The following is an 8,122-nucleotide window of genomic DNA, read 5'->3' as shown; positions in this document are numbered from 1 at the left end:
GGTTTTGCTATCTTCTGGGCCAACCCCAAACTCCTGGTCCTAAGCAATCCCCCTGCCTCAGCCTCCCAAAGTAGCTGCCTTACCACTGTGCCCCACTAAAGCATTTAAGCATTTTTGACTAAATGTTTCTGTTCCCTGTATGATGGTGAATATGAACAGTTTCCGATTTGAAAGGGATTCTCCCTCCGAGTGAGTGTAAATGCCTGCCCTGCCCAGCATCAGAACGTTCACAACAAACTATGAGTCTTGTCCCTCTCGGTTAATGTCCACAGAATACAAGGCCTTAGATCTGTGCGGGGGCTTCACTGGAAGGTATTGTTGCTAATTCTTGGCAGATGCTTACCCCAGAGCAGTGATGTTTGAAGTGCACAGGTCAATTGGCTTGCAGCTCTTGCAGATGAGTTCAGGCTACTGTAACTGCACACCAGTTAGACCAGTAACTCTACACACAGACATGGTTAAATCAGTGCTTCTCAGAGGCACCTCTGCTGAGCTGTGTCTCCTGTTCTACCCTACAGTGATGATCTCCCCTCCAAAATGGACCCCCAGAAAAGAAGTTCCTCTATATTTATTCCTGAAACACCTCTGTCATATCACAAGGTAGTGAACTAATTAACATTCTTACTGTGTTGTTCAAGAAAGACTCCTTTCTCCTCCCCCTCCCCCTCTGTGTTTGTGTTTGTGTTTTACTGTGCAAATTGTGCAAATAATGTCACATTCCAAGGTACTGGGGATTAGTATTTTAGCATATCTTTTGGAGAGACACAATTAAACCCGTAATTCTGTCTACACAATTAGTTTCCTACTGTCAACTGTCTGGTTTTGTATACGTGACATTTGTGTCTTGAGGTAAAAGGTAAAAGAATCTGTGCATGTTAAGCAAGTACTATATATACTGAGCTACATCTCCAGCCCTGGGGTTTTCGAGACAGGGTCTCACTGTGTGTGATGTCTAGACTGGTTCTGAATTCACAAACTTCCTCTCCCTTTCTCCCCCATTCCCGAGTGGTGGGACTGCACACGTGCAAACATGTACACGTGTATACATGCACACGTGCTCTGCTACCCACAAATGACCACAAACCACAGCAAACCCAAACTCTTTGAGGCCAGTATTACTTTAAAAGAAAGCAGAGAGAGTTAGCTTAGATTTAAGTCGCTTTTTCTGGAGTTATGTCCCCACGGTTGAAATTTTCTGGATGCCACTGAAGCATGCATTTTAAAAGAAGCAATAAAATAAATGACTATGTTGTAAAAAGACCATAGACGTGTAGTATATTTGTTTCCAGGACTATTGTAACAAAATACTGAGTGGCTTAAAGTGATATAAATATGTTTATTGTCTCCCAACTCTAGAGGCTAGAGTAAGGTGTCAAAACCTTGCTCCCTGAAGGCTGTTGGGGAGAATGCCATTTTAACCCTGCAGCCTCTGCTGTCCAGAGCTTCATCTGATTCACTCTACTACGACACATCATGGTCTTTGCCTTGTGTGTGTGTCTGTCCTTTGAGGACAGGTCACAATGGCTTAAGGCTCTTCCCTACCACAATATCATTTCCTTGTAACTAACAACATCAGTAAGGACATCATTTGCAAATAATGTCACATCCCAAGGTCCTGGGGATGAGCACTTTAGCATATCTTTTAGAGACATAATTAAACCTATAACTGTGTCTGCAGAATTAGCTTCCTACAGTCAACTCTCTGGCTCTTTATAAATGACATTTGTGTCTTGAGGTAAAGTTATAGTGACTGTATAATATGTAGAGCCAAAGACTGCCAAGTCAGGAATATTTTAGTATGAGATTATTTATTTATTTATTTATTTATTTATTTATTTATTTATTTATTTATTACATGTAAGTACACTGTAGCTGTCTTCAGACACTCCAGAGGAGGAGTCAGATCTCATTCCGGTTGGTTGTGAGCCACCATGTGGTTGCTGGGATTTGAACTTCGGACCTTCGGAAAAGCAGTTGGGTGCTCTTACCCACTGAGCCATCTTACCAGCCCTTCAGGAATATTTTAGATGAGACAAAAATATTACAGATGACTCAAAAATATCCATTTGATGGCTTGCTTCATGTCGGCTTCAGTTACTATAACCAAAAGTTTTACTTTGGCTCATTGTTCCAAGGTTCCAATCTATGATGTGTTGGTGCTGTTGCTGCTTTGGAAAAGTGGTGGGCCAGCCCACTGTGGCGGAGAACACACATCAGGATAAGCCATTCACCTTGTGGTGGCCCAGAAACACAGGGAAGAAGAAGTGTGCTACAGCCGCCTTTGACAGTTATTGCAGAATAATTAGGCAGCCTCTAGGTAGACTACCCTGTCTTCTCAATGTCTCAATGCACACTAGGAATAGGAAACACTTTTAACCTTGGGGCCTGTGGAGGACATGCCAGATCCAAAGCAGAGCAACACTGATAGTTAAGCTTCATTCGTGTGTGATCCTGATGATCACCAGCTCCATCTGCTCTGAACCTGTGTCAAGGCAAAGCATCATACTGCAAGGTGTGGGGCTTCACAACTGCAAACATCACCACAGTCAGGAAGAGGCTAGGGACAAGGTCTCTTTCCAGGTCATGCTCCAGTGACCTACTTCCTCCAGTGAGGTCCCGCCTCCTAAAGTTTCAGTCGTTTCCCAAAATAGTGCCACCAGCTGGGGACCAAACTTTAGCATAAAGATCTATAGGAAATGGTTTATGTTCAAACCATAATGCTTCCCTGTTTTAACTCATCGGAAAGACCACACAGTAACAAGAATGTGTGTACATATCGGCAACAGAAGTCACCGGGGTTTGGAGATTACATTAATTTTGTTGGTATCATCAAATATCACATAAACTTCATCCCAACTTCAAAATTACAGTGGTCACCAGATCTTTACATACCTCTGTCATGAACCCCTCTCACTCTGCCTCTCCGCCCACCTCATTTTCACTATCGACTTTTGTTTTCAAACTCTAGAATCATAGAGTCAATGTCCTTCTAACATCCCTGGTTAATAAAAGTCTCACCGTTAAAACACCCCAGAGGGCTCCAGCTCTCTCTCCCCCAACATGTTCTCCTGCCATTTATGCAGTTGCTTCCGGCAGCACGCTGGAGTCTGGTCTTCATCCTTCTTACTTTTCTCTCTCATTCCTGTTACCAAAGTCTGTAAGGGACACCTGCTCGCCCCTCATCTCCACCCAGCGGCCTCACATAACTCCCCTTCATCTCTGACCTCGCCAGGCTTGCCCTCCTCTAGGAGGCGCTGCACTCACTGAGGCTTCCTTCTGCTTCGCTGTCTCACAAGATTTCCACCTCTGTATCCTTCCGCCTCAATTCTGCTGCCACCCACAGCTTATCCTCCTGCACCCATGTTTCATGCCGGTTTCACGCCTCCCCACCCCTTGCACACACACTAAAACATGTGCGCAAGGGTGTTGTCCATCTCATTCTTTGTCCATGTAGTAAAAGAAGAAAAAGGCATTGAGGAGGTTGGGAAGACGTCTTAGTGCACAAGTGCTTACCACACAAGGGTAAGGACCCGAGTTCAGATCCTCAGAACCTACGTAAAGCCAGGTGTCATAGTGTTCTGTAATCCCAGGGATCCTGTGAGCAAGCTGTGGGATAGAAACAAAGAATCCCACGAAGCTAGTCTAGGCAGGCTAGTCTGCTACATGCAGCAGCAAGGAAACAGAGACTCTGTCTCAAATAAGGTGGAAGGTGATGGCCGGCACCTGAAGTTGTGTTCAGACCTTCATATGTGTGCCATGACACACATCTGTGATCACACATACGCATGTACACATTGAAGGTGCTGGGGAGGTGGCCCAGTAAGCAAAGCTCTTGCTGCACATGCATGTGGGTTTGGTGCTGTGCACTGGTAAGCCTAGCGTGCTTAATCACCTACATTGTATATAGTTCTCTCTATATTTTTTTATAAAAGATTATCTTATGCATATGAGTACACCGTAGCTCTCTTCAGACATACCAAAAGAGAACATTGGATCCCATTACAGACTGTTATGAGCCACTAAGTGGTTGCTGGGATTTGAACTCAGGACCTCTGGAAAAGCAGTCAGTGTTCTTAACAGCTGAGCCATCTCTCCAGCCCCAGATGTAGTTCTCTTGAAGTGTAATAAAAACAATGCAAGTACATCCCTCAGAACCACCTGACTGTGTAGAGGTGTCAATCAGCTTCCCTCTAGAGTCCTCTCATGGTAGCAACTGTCACCTTGGTGACGATCAGTGAGGACACAAACACAGGAGGAAGTTCAGCTGGAATCATGGTAGAGGACACTGGGCGTGCAGTCAGAAAGGTATTTGAGGAAAATGAAAATAGGTTCAGGATCCACTTAGGACATAGCCAAAAACAGTATGGATTTTGGAGGAAAGCAGCCTGCCTGGCTCCATGACCACTGCTTTCCTTTCTAGTGTCAAGTGTTGGTAGTGTATTCCATGCCCCTGGGGTGTAACAGAGGCAATAGTATCTATCTGCCTTACAGGTTGCAAAAACCAGGTGGTAGGCGCACCCTATGCAGTACCACTTTCGAAGGCCGCTGTATCAATCTGCCCTTGAAAGGAGAAGTTCCTAGAATTGCAAGGTTCCTACAGAGCTCTGATTGTGTCTTGTGGTATTGAGTGCTAGACATAGTGATATTTTTTGTTGTTATTATCTTGTTTTGTGTTTTAACCACACACCGTTTGCGGGATAGACTTACACACAAGGAGAATTTACATTAGATTCTTTTTTTTTTTTTTTTTCTTGTCAGTATTACATTTGAATGGATTTTTTTCCCAGGCAATCTTGCTGACACAGAATCATGTCTGTATTCAGCTGGGACTCCCACTGTTCTTTAGGGGTAATTTTCAAATCTTTTTACACAAGTCGAAGTGTAGTTCCCATTGATAGATAACAGCCTCAAGCTTTTACCTCCACACACTATTTTGACAGATCACCACTCCAAGGAAGCCTTTGTGTTTGAGAAAACTAATTTGTCTAAAGGAAGAGGGTATTTTCAAATCATACTTCAAAAAAGAAATCATGTCAAAGAATAGGAATAAAGGAACAAATGAGCTCTGGCATAAAACAGGATCAGGGAAACTCTCCAATATAAAGAATAAAAAGTAACACATAAGGGAAAATATGAGTCCAAATATTTCTTAGATGTAGAAAATAAAGGGACATTAGCATTTCATGCCATTCTGAGAGTGTTCAATGGCACAGATGTCAGGGAGATAGGAAAATTCTCAAACCACTGTATCGTAGATTGGATATGAAAGACCTTCTGAAGGTTCATGTACTGAGGACAAGGTCCCTAGCTGGTGGTGCCTTTTGGGTAAGTGATAGAAACTTCTGGAAGTGCACCTAACCAGAAGAAATGGCATCAGGAGTACTTCCTTAGGGCTCATGCCCTGGCCCCTGTACTTTCTGGCTGCAGTGAACAACTTTATCCTACCATGTCCTTCTGCCATGATGTACCTGCTTCACCGTAGCCCAGAAGCAGTGGAGTCAGTGACCATGGACCATCTGAGCCCACAAGACAAAGTAAAGCCAGCCTCCTTCTACCTTGTCTTCTCAGATATTTGGTCACAGCAACACAAAAGCCCACCTTAGAAAAAGTCTCTGGGGGCTGGTGAGATGGCTCAGTGGGTAAGAGCACCCGACTGCTCTTCCAAAGGTCCGAAGTTCAAATCCCAGCAACCACATGGTGGCTCATAACCACCCGTAATGAGATCTGATGCCCTCTTCTGGTGCGTCTGAAGACAAAGACAGCTACAGTGTACTCACATATAATAAATAAATAAATCTTTAAAAAAAAAAAAAAAGAAAAAAAGAAAAAGTCTCTGAGGTGTGGCGTACCTATGAAATCTTAGCAACTCAGAAGGCTGAGGTAGAATGAACACTTGCTCTGGTTGCATAGCAAGACCTCAGACACAGACAAACAGACAGACGACAGACAGACAGACAGGGGAGGCAAGGCAGGGCGATAATTTCCTCACTGAAGCTAAACTTGACTTCATTGTTTTAATGAGCATGTGTTCTAACTTCAAATAACTTGCAATAAGAGGCTCAGCTATCGTCTCATTGCCAACTCCATCAAAATGTGCTTCATGGAGAGCCACGCTGCCCACTGAACTGCTGGAAACTAAAAACTATAAGCTCATGAGCCTAGTGTGGTGACATGAACCTGAGGTCCCTACTGTTTGGGAAATATGTCCTGAGCCCAGTAGTTTAAGATCAGCCTGGACAATGTAAGGAGTCCCTGCTCAGAAGAAAAAAGTAAACCACACAATAACTATTGGTGATGGTTTGAATATGCTTAGTCCGTGGGAAGTGGCACTATTAGGAGGTGTGGCCTTGTAGGAAGAAGTGCATGACTGCGGGGGGGATAAGCTTGGAAGCTCCACCCAGTATGGAAAAGGGTCCCCTTCTGGCTGCCTTCAGATCCAGCACCAAGTTGGTTTGTATAGTGCTGTGCTTCCCACCATGATGTGATGAGGAGTGAACCCCTGAACTGTAAGCCAGCCCAAATTAAATGTTCGCCTTTATGAGAGTTACCTTAGTCAAGGTGTCTCTTCGCAGCAACAAAACCCAAACAAAGGCACTATTTCTATCTGGGTTTCTTCTGCAGATTCCTTCATAATAGAATTTCCGTATAGAACTCCAAATGGCCATCCCTTTAGAAAGGAGCTTCTCATTGACCAAAGCCCCTAAATCCACTTTTCCTAATTAAACTTCATCCCAAGCACCCTGTCCCCGTGGCTGCTTAAACCATCACATTCTGCAGTTGTTGGCCTATTGTAGGCGTTTACTAATCAAGCCCTCTGGGTTTGGTGGCCGGCTAAAAGAGAGATTAATTTGAGAGAAGACTAGTAGGCACCCAATAAAAATGTTATTCATCATGTTTCCAAGTGAGCAGATATTCTAGGGCTTTGTTTTTGCCTAGAATCAAGGCATGCTGTAAGGTTTACAAAATGCTTTCACAGAGTTAATCGTCATGTGCAACTTACACTTACCACACAGACTGTGGGATGAAAGAATCTGGAGAGAAGGGATCAAACTGCCAAATCATACAGTAGCAATCTGCATGACTGTACGGGATCTTCCTCCTCCCTCCTCCTTCTCTCCAATCCCTCTCCATCCCCCTTCTCAGTCTTCTCCTTCGAGGCAGGGTCTCTCTATGAATCCCTGGCTGTCCTGGCACTTCTTATATAGACCAGGCTGGCCACTAACTCACAGAGATCCATCTGTCTCTGCCCCGCAAGTGCTGAGATAAAAGACTCACACCAACAAGACTGGCTTGGGATCTTCCTTTTGAATTTTCAAGATGCTGGTTTCAGGCAAAAGTCTAGAGTGTTAGTTCTACCTCTTTGGCAGTTACAGTTCCTGTAAAGAAACATTCCTACAGGCTAACACACACTAACAATACTGTCACCTCTTATGACCCAGCAATGATTTAAGAAACACCGAATGTGCATTTTCTACCTGCTTTCATGCCCCATCAGAGATGAGAGACAGAAGGCTTTCAGAGAGTGAGTCAATTGCTTAGGGTCACCAAGTGTGGATCTTGACTCTATGGAGAGGCTGATACAATTCTTAGTGGGGGAAAATAGAATGCTAAGTTTGTAACCTTGGAGCATGTCTATCTAGTCATAGACTACTTAGAATTCCACCACCACCACTTTCTTTGGGTACCAGGGATTGAACTCAGGTCTTTATATACATTAGGCCGGCACTTTTTTTTTTTTTTTTTTCACGAGAATTAAATCGTTTATTGAGTACACATGATAATGGATACACAAGCTTCATTCCCAACTGTTATTTTATCTGATACCGTTATTCAATTTTGATATTGCATAGGGTGTGCCAACAACCATTTTATAACCAAATTGTGACCTTGCTTGGATGACCCTTTCAATGGTGAAACTCATTAAAAGTTACAACAGTAACTGGCAGTTTAACAACATCAAGGTTTTTGAAGACAATGGCTTCTCCACCCAAGCAACCATAAATAAATTCCAAATGGAACTTGGCACCACCCTGAAGGAATTCTAACTTCACACTGTTGGGGAAGTTTACCAAGATGGCTTCAGAATAGACTAACTTTACACAGCACATTAAAAAAAAAAAAA

The sequence above is a fragment of the Mus caroli genome, chromosome 1, assembly GCF_900094665.2.
Source record: "Mus caroli chromosome 1, CAROLI_EIJ_v1.1, whole genome shotgun sequence".
In the NCBI taxonomy this organism is placed as follows: Eukaryota; Metazoa; Chordata; class Mammalia; order Rodentia; family Muridae; genus Mus; species Mus caroli.
The sequence above is the reverse complement of the archived record's forward strand: the minus strand, read 5'-3'. Positions refer to the sequence as shown.